The sequence below is a fragment of the Callorhinus ursinus genome, unplaced genomic scaffold (genome assembly GCF_003265705.2).
Source record: "Callorhinus ursinus isolate GAN/ISIS: 27379988/994484 unplaced genomic scaffold, GSC_fseal_2.0 scaffold12, whole genome shotgun sequence".
Classification (NCBI taxonomy): Eukaryota; Metazoa; Chordata; class Mammalia; order Carnivora; family Otariidae; genus Callorhinus; species Callorhinus ursinus.
Window position 1 is genome coordinate 75,081,099 of NW_027397074.1, and position 14,369 is coordinate 75,095,467.

At 38.1% G+C, this 14,369-nt stretch overlaps 1 long non-coding RNA gene across 1 annotated transcript in view; it reads left to right on the forward strand.

Annotated features, from left to right (window-relative positions):
* The window catches only part of LOC112810844 (uncharacterized), a 44,897-nt gene extending 37,492 nt beyond the window's left edge, over positions 1 to 7,405 (forward strand). The window contains exons 4-5 of the long non-coding RNA XR_003204903.2: positions 4,172 to 4,241; positions 7,355 to 7,405. This is a non-coding gene — a long non-coding RNA (uncharacterized lncRNA). The remainder of the gene's footprint in view (positions 1 to 4,171; positions 4,242 to 7,354) is intronic.
* The last annotated feature ends 6,964 nt before the right edge of the window (positions 7,406 to 14,369 follow it).

Consider the following 14,369-nt stretch of genomic DNA (forward strand, 5'->3'; position numbering starts at 1 on the left):
AGCCTTTCCCTCCCTAAAGACAGCCTTCCTGTTCCAGATTTGCTAACAGAAGGGGACACTGTAGGAACATCTTGATAATTGAGACATCGTTAGTCTAATTACTTATATCACACCCCTGCTTCACCTTCGCCCTCCCCTATTTCTTGGAGAAGCATCTGCTAAATGTCAGTAGTTAAGATGTGTCAGACAGAATCCAGAACTGTATAGCTTAGTTTGTTGGGAGGCAGCCAGAGAAGAGAAGAGGAAGAAAAATATTTCTTTCAAATTCTTTTTTCAGTTGTCGGTCCTGATTGTTTTACAAAGAGAGAAGGGTCCAACAAAAATCTAAGGAGAGGATATTGTGTGCCTGTGTGAGTATGTGTGAGCATATTGTGAGTGTGTGTGTGCAAAAAAGAGAGAGAGGTTTGCTAATCAGCCAAGGGTAAGGGTATACACATATGCTGGAAAAAGCATGACATCATTGGCATGATTTATGTGCCAGTTAATGAGTTAAAGATTTAATGGCTCTTTAAATAGGGTGGAGAGAGGAATACATATAAAACTCAGCATACCACTTATGCCCTGATGGATCAGACACTAAAATCTAGCTACTGAACTAGAGGTCAGTCATCTGTATGTCTGACTATTTGGAGAGGATATCTATTACTAGCTGCAGATAGTCAAAATTATGTATACTATCAATGAAATGCAAAGGTGATATGAAAGCAACAATTCTCTCCTGTCCAATGAGTGTTTCACCCAGTCTCTTTATGTGTGGAATGGGGCCACCACCAACAGTAAAACAGGGATTCTCTCCTCAGCCCCACAGAGGAACGGCTATTTCACAGAAGCAATCAACATTTCAGTATCTGTGGAGGTTTAAGTCATTTGAGGAAGAAAAATCTGTTTGTTCAAACATCACCACTTTATTTTGTAAATAAGAATGTCATCTGCTTGGGGCACCTGGGTGGCTCAGTCGTTAAGCATCTGCCTTCGGCTCAGGTCATGATCCCAGGGTCCTGGGATCGAGCCCCACATCAGGCTCCCTGCCCAGCGGGGAGCCTGCTTCTCCCTCTCCCCCTGCCCCCCACTCATGCTCTCTCTTGCTTGCTATCTCTCTTTCTCTCTCTCTCTCTCTCAAGTAAATAAAATCTTAAAAAAAAAAAAGAATGTCATCTGCAATCATTCATATGTGTTTCAGTCCCATAGATTCTCAACTTGGGGTGCCCCTAGAACCATATAATTCCATTTCAGCCCTACTATGTCAAAACACCCAGACGGGAGGCCCAGTTTAAAAAACCCCACAGCTGATTCTCATCTACGCTAGTTTTCAAGAACCACTTTATTTATTTTTTAGTATTTTATTAATTTATTTGAGAGAGAGAGAGAGAGAAAGAGCACAAGCAGATGCTTAACCAACTGAGCCACCCACCACCCAGGTGCCCATCAGGAACCACTTTAAGCCAAGATGTCCATCGACAGATAAATGGATAAAGAAGATGTGGTATATATATATACAATGGAATATTATGCAGCCATCAAAAGGAATGACATCTTGCCATTTGCAATGACATGGATGGAACTGAAGGGTGTTATGCTGAGTGAAATAAGTCAATCAGAGAAAGACATGTATCATATGACCTCACTGGTATGAGGAATTCTTAATCTCAGGAAACAAACTGAGGGTTGCTGGAGTGGTGGGGGGTGGGAGGGATGGGGTGGCTGGGTGATAGACATTGGGGAGGGTATGTGCTATGGTGAGCGCTGTGAATTGTGCAAGACTGTTGAATCACAGATCTGTACTTCTGAAACAAATAATGCAACATATGTTAAGAAAAAAGAAAAAGAAGAAGATAGCAGGAGGGGAAGAATGAAGGGGAGTAAGTCAGAGGGGGAGACGAACCATGAGAGACGATGGACTCTGAAAAACAAACTGAGGGTTCTAGAGGGGAGGGGGTGGGGGGATGGGTTAGCCTGGTGATGGGTATTAAAGAGGGCACATTCTGCGTGGAGCACTGGGTGTTATGCACAAACAATGAATCATGGAACACTACATCAAAAACTAATGATGTAATATATGGTGATTATCATAACAATAAAAAAATTTAAAAAAAAAGAACCACTTTAAAGAAGATTCAGATTGCCATACCTGTAAGATCAGTAACCATAGCTAGCAAATAGACTGGTGTGTTACTAGATGGATACATACATAGGGAAGAAAATTACTTTTGGAAAAATAATCCTTAAAATACAAATCATAAAAACTTTATGATTGGATAGAAACAAAGACCAAGGAAAGGAATATAAATAACTAAGTACACATTATAACCCTCTGCCTAGCTTATAATTTTGAGCAACACTGACCCTTATTTCTCCTCACCGGACTGAGCACGAAGCACTCTATCTCAGTGAGGTCAGGGGCTTTGCAGTACTCTGCCATATCTTCATAGTTCAGAACAATCTTGAGCACAGTGTGTGGACTTAATAAATAATTGTTGAATGAAAGAATCATGTTCTTAGAGTCAGAAATCATTTGGGGATGCAACTGCTTGACTGCTTTTGTTTTTTTGATGCAGGAACATCACTATTCTAGTCACTGATTATAGCACAAATACCTTTCACACCTCACCTCACGATTGCCTATAGCCAGGGCCGTATATGAGCTGTTTTGGTCCAAAAACCCATTCCTCTGCCTCTTAAGTCCAATATCCCCCTGCGTTCCCTAATGGGAGAAACTTTTCATCAAACTGATGTTCCCTGCTCCAAGATCTGAATTCTGTTTTCAGGGGCCAATAACAGTAAGAAAAAAGTAAACTAAAACTAGTTAAATGCACCTTGTTCCTGTCACCATACCTCTTTAATATATTTTTTTCCCATTAGAAAGAGGTTACTTTTGGCCATGAAATCACCCACTTCTCTTCTACAACTATAGCAGACATTAGCAAAAGTGGAGTTTTGCTTACTTCTCTGGTTTCCATAATTTACTATTTGGCTCAGGCTTTTGGTTGAAACTGCTCTGAATAATTAAAGGGAACAATGTGTTTTCCTTTCTCTAAACATTTTACATTTAATAGAATAAACTTACTCATTCACATAAAGCTATGTCTATGAACTATAGCTTGATCTCACTCCTAACAGAAAATTAAATTACTGGTGACTCAAGATGCAAAAATCAAATATTTTTAGAAGAAAATATAGGTCATGATTTTTTTTAGTAGATGCTGAGAAAAATCCTTTTCTAGGGCATGACAACAAAAGTAAGGAAATTGTTGAACATTCTCCTGTTTTTTTTTTAAAGATTTTATTTATTTGTCAGATTTTATTTATCTGTCAAAGAGACAGAGAGCACAAGCAGGGAGAGTGACAGAGGCAGAGGGAGAAGCAGGCTTCCTGCTGAACAGGGAGCCCGATGCGGGACTCGATCCCAGGACCCCGGGATCGTGACCTGAGCTGAAGGCAGATGCTTAACCGACTGAGCCACCCAGCCGTCCCCATTCTCCTAAGTTTTGAAAGAAGAACAAGAAATCCTACATGGCATAAAATGGCTTAAGAAAGTTAGGGTACACTTGATAAAATGGAAATATATATCTTCAACATAATTTTAATAATGATATATATATAACAATATATAGCTACTCTTTTATTGTCAAGTCATCTTTGAGCATTTATATACATCAAAATCTATGTATATAACAATTATAGTACTGATTTGTAAGATGATTACTATATATTTACATAAAAATTCATACAGATTGGGTGCCTGGATGGCTCAGTCATTAAGCATCTACCATTGGCTCAGGTCATGATCCCAGGGTCCTGGGATCGAGCCCCACATCAGGCTCCCTGCTCAGCGGGAAGCCTACTTCTCCCTCTCCCGCTCCCCCTGCTTGTGTTCCCTCTCTCGCTGTCTCTCTCTGTTAAAAAATAAATAAAATCTTAAAAAAAAATTCATACAGATCAACGACAAGCAAAAAAAAAGAAAATGTCCCATAGAAAACTGGGTGAAATAGAACAAGTGCTACCTTCTCTCTCCCTCTCTTGCCTACCCCCAACACAACTTTACCATTCATATGTCATCATATACATACAAATTGGCACTAAATAGTAAATAAATAAATAAAAATCTTCACTAGCAATCTAAAACCAAAATTTAAGAAAATTGAAAATGAAGTTATTACTTTTTATCCATCAGACTAACGAAGATTAGGAAAACTATATCTATTTTGAAGATAATGGGAGACATAGTCTCACTGGTACTTTAGGTAAGTATAAATATGTATATTCTTTTGGAGAGTATTTTGGGAACATCAAGGTTTTAGTTGTGTATATTCTCTGGCTCATCAGTGACATCCAGGAATATTTCCTAATTGATGATCAGATAAGCATGTAAATATATAAGAGAATATATAGAGAATTCATCACAGTGTTAACTTACGATATTACAAAGACTAGAAACAATCAGAATCATTATTATCACATCGGTTAAATACAGTACAGCCATATACCACGGTATTCTTAGCTTAGTTCCAGTTCGTGGCTGGTATCCTGTCACGATTAGAAATTGTGCCCCCTTTTACCCTTAAATTGTCTCATTTTAAAAACTAAATTATAAGATCAGTCGGCTTAAGTATTTTTTTAACCAATACAGTTCTTCATAGTCATTGGAAATGATATTAATCTGTATCATCTGACATTAAACATCACATGTAACACAGTGTTAAGTAAAAAAAGCAGTGTATAAAACATGTTACAAAATGAAACTACTCTGGGGCTCCTGGGTGGCTCGGTTGAGCATCGCACTCTCGATTCCAGCTCAGGTGATGATCTCAGGGTCGTGAGATCGAGCCCTACAAGAAGCCCTGCATTGGGCTCTGCGCTCAGTGGGGAGTCTGCTTAGGATTCTCTCTCTCCAGATGAACCATGAGAGACGATGGACTCTGAGAAACAAACTGAGGGTTTTAGAGGGGAGGGGGGTGGAAGGATGGGTTAGCCCGGTGATGGGTGTTAAGGAGGGCACATACTGCATGGAGCATTGGGTGTTATACGCAAACAATGAATCATGGATCACTACATCAAAAACTAATGATGTATGCACTACATCAAGAACTAATGATGTAATGTATGGTGATTAACATAACAATAAAAAATTAAAAAAAAAACTAATGATGTATGGTGACCAACATAATAAAATAAAATTTAAAAAAAGGATTCTCTCTCTCCCTCTGTCCCTCCCTACCTCTAAAATAAATAAGTCTTAAAAAAATAGAACTGCTTTATATATATGTATATATATTTGATGCATACTCTATATTTGCTAATAAAATACACTAATAACCCTGGTTGTTGGAATTCAGGAGTATCTTACCTTATCTTTTATATTTCTATAGTTTGAACTTTTATAATAAGCATGCATTATAATTAAAAATGAAGCTATTTTCATTTGGGAAGAAAAGCAAGTCACAAAAGTATAGATATTTGATATGTCAGATAAATAATACACAAAAATAGTAAGTTAAGCAAGTTGCTTTGTGCACCTTAGATATTAAAGTAAACTCTACAGACCAAACATTATTTACTATTTTTTTAAAAGATGTATTTATTTATTTGAGAGAGAGAGTGTGGAGTGAGAAGCAGAGGGAGAGGGAGAGAATCCTCAGGGAGACTCCATGCTGAGCGCTGAGCCTGCCACGGGACTCAATCTCACAACCCTGAGATCATGACCTGAGCCGAAACCAAGAGTCAGACATTAACTGACTGAACCACCTGGGCAGCCCCCAAAATTATTTACTATTAATATCAAAGAGAAATATTCTATGAAAAAAATACAAAGGCTTATAAAATTCAACAAATGTTAGTCTAATTACTAATATTAAATAAAGAGATAGATATATGGATACATAAGCAATGGTTCAAGAACTAAAGTTACCAAGAACTTCATCAAGGGATATTTTGATCATTGTCTTGGGACATTAATTTCTGCTATTTCATAAGCCGGTCTTAAGTCAGTTACTAAATACCAACTACTACTAGATCAATGAAAGCTCTTTTAAACTGGCACTGGTTTCTGCTGTTTAGCTACAAAAGAGTTGAGAGTGGCAGTAGTCTCCATGGAAAGAAAAAGTGAGATAAGAACCTACTCAGATCTGCCTGAATTATCACGCTCCTTTGTCCTGCACCTACCATCAGTGCTTTGGAAATGGTGACAAGAAGGAAATTCTTGAACGGAAACAAAGAAGGACAGGACTGAATTAATTCCCTTTTAGTGTTGCATGCCTAATTACTACTTTTTCCTTTTCTCCATGTACTAGTTTTTTTTTTTTCTCCTTTTCTTTTATAGGAAGTAAATGAGAGCAGGTGTTAACGTGGAGTAATATGCAGAAACAAAGCCAAAATCATGGCTCTGGCTTTGCCTTTATTACCATTGTTTTTATTTTAGTTTGTTTGCCTGCCAAGTTTTACTTGGAAAGAGCATCATTCCTCAAGGAGAACTATAAAAGTCACCAGTTTTGCAGAATCAGACAGTTAGCTCTATAAAAACACTGTCTTTAATTCATTAGTTTCAGTTGGAAAATTTGATACGCAATCCTATTGATTACAATTAACATAAATAGTATCCTTATGTACTTTGATGGCAAATAGGACACATTATTCCTATAAGGTCTGTATTTATAAATTTAAGTGATGAAGGGTCATAGCTTGAAATAACCTAAAATTCTCATGTTAATGCACAAGTTTATATTAAGAGTATTTTCAAAACTAAATATAAACAATTAAACTGAGATGTTCATCTTATAGCAATAAATACATATTTAGCTTACTTGATATCTAACAGCCTAGTTATGATACTAAATGTTATTTTGCAATCTACTTCCCCTTTCGATGCCAGCATTTAATGTTCTGATCTTTCATTTATATTGAAATATAAAACCTCAGTGAAACAGTCAAGTAGTCTCTCTAAAATGTTATGATTCTGTGGTTCTGTTGCAAAATGGTTCTATGACTACATATGGTCCTTTGCTCAGTGCAAATGGAGGAAAAAAGCTTACAAAGTAATTTTTATCTCCTATGAGTGCCTAGCTGGTGTAGGATAGACACGCAAATGCTTGTCTACAATGTTTCCAGCTGCAAGATAAATGAGCAGCTATCATGTGCGTTGCCTGACTTACTTAACCAGAAACATCAGCCTTCACAATGAAAAACCATAATCATTAAACTGGCATTTGTTGGCTTTTAAATTTTCAATATGTTGTGGTTTCCTTTCCTTTTCTAAATAAATGCTCATTTTTGTGTCTAATTGGTAATTGTTTTAGTTTGTTTGGCTGTTAAAACAAAAATACTGTAGACTGGTGGCTTAAAAACATTTATTTCTTAACAGTTCTGAAGGCTGGGAAGTCCAAGATCAAGGCATGGGCAAGTTCTATGTTTGGTGAGATTCCTCTTCCTCATTCATAATCCCATTCACAAGGAGATTACCCCTCGACCTCTATCCTCTGTCCTTATGACCTAATCACCTCCCAAAGGCCCTTCACAACAGAAGGTAGGACGTATGAAATTGGGAGGAACACAAATATCTAGTCCATACAATATTTAAATGTTTCACACCCCATAAAACCTGGATGCTTTCTGTTCCTTTCTACTAATATACCTGTGAGATCCCATGAAACAGTGTATGAGTTCACAACACGATAAAACTGAAGCCACAATTTTTTCCACTATTCTTCTAGTTATGAAAAATATAACTTGTACCAAACAGCCACTAAGACACTAGACAGAATACAAGACTTCCTGACTGAATTCTGCCACCTTGTTTGTCCACTTGAACAGTAATCCCCAGAAAGTTAATCAGAAATTTCCTTGTTACATGACGTGGTTTTTATGTTATCAGAATGCTGCTTCCCACCTTATTCAACCCAAATCTGTCTTTCAGCTGGTGGGACACAGTTTCTGGACAACAGTTAAGAAGGAAGTAAGGGGAAGGTGGACAGTGTATTTTGAGAGACCATCAAGAACATCAGGAACAGCCCTCACAGTGGAAAATTCTAGAGATACTATATTTGGTACTTGATCAGTTTGAAGCAGGGAATCTAAACCTGGAGGGTCCAGAGATCCATTGTATGCAAGGAGATGACTGAGATCCAAAAAGTTTATGAACTTCCGATATGGAGAAGAAACCAGGAAGAGAGGGCAAGCCATCACACGTAATGGTAAGAGTAGAGCGTGAGGCCAAACAGCTTGGGTTGGGATCCTGGCTCTACCACTTACCAACTGAGTGATCTGAAAAGGTTGTTCAGTCTCCTGTTCTGCAATTTTCTCATCTCTACAACAGCTACAATAATAATATCTACCTCATAGGGCTTTGGGGAGGGTTGAGTGACTGAAATACGTAAAGCTCTTGGAACAATGCCGAGCGTATGGTAAATGCTATGTATTTGTTAGCTGTGATGGTGATGATGGTGGTTGTGATGGTGATGATGAAATTCTGCCAGGCACTTGGAACAGAGTTTAAAACTTCTTGCTCCCAACTATAAACCAAAATAGGGATTTGACTTTTTGAAGAAGGAATCGAGATGAGGCATTTTGCTCCTGAAAAGAAAAAATTATCTGGAAGAAAACTCCTACTATTAGATAAGGGGATGGAAAATTAAAACAACAACAAACAACAACAACAACAACGCCAAAAACAAACCCCCACAAACTGCACATGGATACTATAAAATATCAAGCTTAAAAAAAGAGAATTTCAACTGAAATAAACTCAGAAGAGAACATCCTCTAAGATTTATGTGTAGCCAGGAGAAAAAGAAAAAGCAAAAAATGGTGTTTAATTTTCTGAATTTTTCTTTTATGTGGCTTCTATGAAACAAGTAAGAAATCCAGGAAAAGTCATGAGCTAGTTTAAAGACAAAACAAGGTAAAATGTATTAGAAATGAGGGGGATAAGAAATAATTTCACGGACATTAAAAATACAACTGAAAAGAAGAATATTGATGTTCTTCCACAGCAATAAGGGGCAGAATCAGCGATACACCAGACAAACTTGAGAAGTTCCCATAAAGCAGAAGGAAAGGATAGGACAAGAAAACAATGAAGAATACAACAGATAGAAGAATAATGAAGATACTAACTCATAGTTATTCCTGAATGAACAACAGAATAATTGGATCCGAAACAATAAGAAGCAAGATTAACATTTCGTTAGTGAACAATCAAACAGACAATTAGAAACACATGAGTGTGAAGACAGACTTGGATGATCATATGCTGGAGAATTCAATGAAAAAAAAATCCACACAACTCTCTTCCTTGTACTTACAATGGCAAAAGAGATTTCTATAGGTATTCAGGATTAAAAAAAAAAACACTAAAAGCAAATGTTAAAAATAGAAAAGCTGGTTATGTTCGAAGAACACAATCTGCCGGTACTTAGAGTGCCTTCTGCAAAATGATGTTAGAAAGCCACAAAGCAAACTCAGTTGCAATTTGAAGATGATACAATGTGTATCTGGAAACCCAGAAAAATTAACAGAAAATGTATTAGGGAAAAGAGAGAGAGAGAGAGAATTCAGGAAGCAAAAGGGCAGTAGGATGGCCACCCCAGGTTTATCCCATTTTCATTATGGTTATGTATACTGGTTAACATGCCTACAGAATCACTGAAAATTGGCCATAGTTTTTATTTTAACTATATTTGGCATTATCAGATACCCCTTCTCCCCACCCATTCCCTCTAGTAATATCATATGAGAAACCAAAATACACCCTTTTTAAAGAGCTCTTGGTATGTTGACAAAGACTGATCATACGCTTTCCCTCAAAAAAAGTCTCATCAAATGTGAAAAAGCAGAAATTATGTCATGAGCTTTAATAACGAGATCATAAAACTAGAAATTAAACCAGGATTTGAACCAAAATAACAACAAAAGCATCTAGAAACTAAAATAAAGTAGTCCCCCCTCCCCCCTTATCCACAGTTGCAATTTTGGTCGTTTCAGTTACTGGTGGTCAACAAGCCTGCAAGCAGATGATTCTCCTTCTAACTGATTGTCAGAGGGTCAAGAGTAGCCGCACGCTGGGACGCAGTGCGCTCGTAATTCACCCCGCTTCCCTTCACCACGCAGGCGTGTTATCACCCTACAGCATGACCAGAAGAAGGGTGAGTACAAGTACAGTGAGATATTTTGAGAGAGAGAGAGAGAGTGCTCACACATTTACATAACCTTTATTGCGATATATTCTTGTAATTACTCTATTTTATTATCGTTGTTAATCTCTTCTGTGCCTAATTCACAAGCTCCACTTTATCACAGGTATGCGTGGGTAGGGAAAAAACATAGCATCTAATATATATAAGGTTCAGCGTTATCCTCTCTTTCAGGCATTTCTTGAGGTCTTGGAACGTATCCCTCTGCAGATAAAGAGGTACTACTCTATTGCTAAGTAACTCTTGTAATACTTCAAAGATTCAAATATAAACTGATGATAAAATCTGCATGAGGAGAAAAATATTCCAAACTGTCTCATTCTCAAGAGAAATGTTTCTGGCCAGCCACCAGCCTCAGCATATCCTCTCTCCTCAGGGATTAGACAGGGCTCTGGCTGGGGTGCCTTCTTTGTGTCCCTGCCAGGTTAGTGATTGATTACACATCTTCATTACCTAATCAGTTTGTGCCCTGAATATGGAATGGATCCAGCAGCCAGAGGAAGAAGTGGAAAAACAAGGTTAATAATTATTTGGGATGTGATAGGACGTAGGTAAAATTTCTGTTTCAAGTCCAGAGCAATCTTACTTGGCTCTCCAAAGAGATGACTTCTCTTCCTTTAAATGTGATGCAGAATGCCTAAAACTGAAAAGCGTTCTTTGCAGAAAAATCAGCAGCCAAGTTATCACCTTTTCTCAGATGTCCCCCATAAACTAAATAGAATGGTCTCATTAACAGAAAACAGTTTGATTTCCCCCTTTCCCTTTCAAAAGGGGTGATTTTGTGCATTACTGAAAGCCAAGATAAGCAGCAGTCTGAGAGAAAGGATATGGCAGAATGTCCATACAGCTGGGGAATAAAGTTAGAAAACTATGTTTGGTTGTGTTTTTCCAAAGAACGAAAGAGTGGAAAACTGGTTGTGTTTTCCCAAGAACACCCAAGGCCTGTCACAATGGAAGCTCAGCACTTGGCCTTGGAATGGAGACTATTTTAATAACTGCAAGAAATGGTTGTCAATAGAAAGGATTTAGGACATCAGTCCTAGATCCATAAGGACTATTCCTCACTCCTCAGCCAACAGTGAGATTACGTCTCTTAAAAAATAAACATCCTGAGAGGAGGGAGAACAGGATGTGAAGGAGAAGCATACACTGTTTCCTGCTCGACTTCCCTAGAAAGATAAAAGGAGGAAAGGTTCTTGGAGAGGGCTGGGGGAGAGGGAAATGGATAGAAAGCCAGAATTGGATTTTGGAGAAGATAATTTGTTGCAGGCCACCAATAAGCTTTAAGTTATTCTGATGTTTTAGTTCTGAAGGGTGACATTTGACATAAGAACAAAGATGATCAGCGGGCTAAAGAGATGGCACAGACAGGCGACTGGTGACTGTCCTGAGGGGCCCCTCCTCTGTTGTACTTTAATCTTAACTCTGTGCTTGTTCCTTAACCCACTCTAATGTAGTAGTTTGAGTATATGCCTATTTCCCTTAGACTCAGAGGGAGGCCACCTGCCTATCTGTTCGTTGTGCGGTGCGTGGTGACAGCAACTGCTTGTTGCAATGACATGGTTATAGAGATGAGAATTAACGGTCCTCCATGTAGCCAGACCTCCAACTGACAGCAGGCATCCCCCTAGAGCTGGTAATTCAGACTCCTTTAAAAAGCTTCAGTGACAAAGAGCTCATTCCTCAGGTAATCTAAATCGCTGGGCGATTTAATTGGGTAATTTAGATTAATAGGATGTATTAAATCAAAATCTCTCTTCTATGGATTTCACCTTACAAAGCTAAATGGAATATGTATTCCCCTCTTTAGAATAGAAATCCCACTAGCATCTCTCCCCTTTTGTCGGTATTACCATAAGTGATGTATAGACGCAGAAATCGAGGTTCACATAACTTGCCCAAAGTCAGAATACCAGGTTATTGGTTATTCTGGGACTTGAACTCAGTTCTTTGATTCTGTCATCTGTGAGCTTAACCACTCTGCTATACTGAAAATAACTACAATTCCTTAAAAATGGATCTTTTTTTAAAAAAAAGTAGCTGCTATAGCACTTACCATCTCAAAATACTCTCTCCGTCTACCATTTAACTTGTCACTATCTCTCTCAGAATGGAGCCCCAAAATACACGGTGTGTCTCAGGTGTTACCCGGCTAGCAAAGAGGGCAGTGGGACAATGACCAAATTCGATTTGGGCCCGACAGTTCCACTTGAGTAAAATAAAATTGCTTTTGTGTTACCATACTTATATTTGTTTTGTGATAAACAAAAATTCCAGATTTTTAAATATGAATTGCTTCCAAGAAAGGTCTCCTCAATCCGGTTGTAAAGTTCACTGTCTTGACTAAAATGAAAGATCATTTATCTTTGTTAAATGTCATTATTTTGGATTAGACCTGCCACAATCATTTTAAAAGTTGGTTCTGATATCTGTCATATTAGCTGGCCTCCAAACTTTATGTCATCTGCACATTTGATAGCCATATTTTCTTCATTTAGTCATGTCATTGCTAAAATATTAAAAGGACAAGATAAATCCCAGAGTTTAGCAATATTACATTACAGATGCCCCTGAATATCAAAGAACTAAACATCTCTGGAAAAATTTCTCATTAGTTTGCAGGACAACAATTCAGACTATATTTTACCATATTATTAACCAGGAAATAAGAGTAACCTTTGTTTAAATGCCATGTAGAAATCATTATACCCCACATGTCAATCCTATTAAAACAGGCTAATGTGTTCCGACAAATGCTTAGTTAGTGAATCCACATTGGCTCTCGGTAATCACATAATCTTTTCTAAAGGCTCAGAAAGCATACAGTTAATGATATGTCCTGGAATTTTGCAGGGAGGAAATATCTGTGTGTTTTGGGGGGTTCTGTTTCTGGAAAAGGAAAACACGGATCTTTCGGTGAAAGATATGGTGAAAACAAAAGATATTATTTGCAGTACTGTGTTTTTGGATGAGACATGATTAGCTCCCATTTTTCTCAGCACACATGCCCTGGTCATTTCAAGTATATGAGCCTACATCTTATGTATCTGAATATTTTGAAACTCTTATAATATTATATTATGTAAAATCATAATATTATGTACAATGTTACAGTGTTTTGAAACCAGAAGACAGACTGTGTATAGAATCATCTTAGAAATTGGGTAATATTGCCAAAGCAACTTGCCATTTGGAAGACATCTTGTCACTTCAAATCTTCCTGATGACTGATTATACTGGCTTGAATATTCTCCAAAAAGACGAACTCATCATCTCCTCACACTTTATTCAAAATCTCTTTCTCCTCTTACAGTGAAGATTGCTAACAAGTTTCCTGGCCCAAAGTATGAATTTTATACAAAATTATTCTTAAAGCTTTACCATGTGAACCCTGGTTTCAGTATGCCCAGATCTGTATGAGACTCCATTTTACATTTTATGATTTCATTGAATTTGATCATATATTAATCTAGTTATTTTGGTCTTTCTTTTACTTCCCTTGAAATAGTAACTGGCCTTCTCTGAACCTTCTCTGGATCCTCTCGAGGTTGACTGCACCTTTCTTAGGTGTGCTGAGCAGGCGTTCTTGAAGTTTTCTCCCAGTCGGGATGCGCTGATGACTTGGTCACTTGAATCCCCGTGCGCCCCCCGCCCCCCATGCAGTGGGGACGGAAATCTCACTGCAGTTCCGTCAGGTTCCACATGATGGGGGCCTTGTCTCCGTAAACGGGACTTCAGGGCCCTCAGTGTGCTGGAAGTGTACTGGCCTGTTTCAAGCTCCTGCAAGAAAGCAGCTGTCTGCCCTGCTGAAGGGCTGAGGTTTTCGGCTTGGGATCCACACCTGCGGCCCAGACGCGGGGATGGTGGGCTGTACGAGGGGTACGGAAGAGCAGTGGGAACACCTGAGCCCTCTCAAGTGCTGCTGCTTTACACAACTGTGTTTTGGGTTTCATTTTGATTTTTCTGAGGAATATTTTTCTGGCCCAGTTCAAATTTTGAGGGTGGTGGATGAAGCTGCATCGTGAAAACACGTAATGCTACAGTCTAAATTGAGACCTGCCCTCACTGTGAAATACAAGATTGCAAAGATTTAATATGAAAAAAGACAATATAAAATTATTCTCATTTAAAATGAAAATCATCATAATTTGGCTTACATCGGGTGGGTTAAATAAGGTATATTACTAA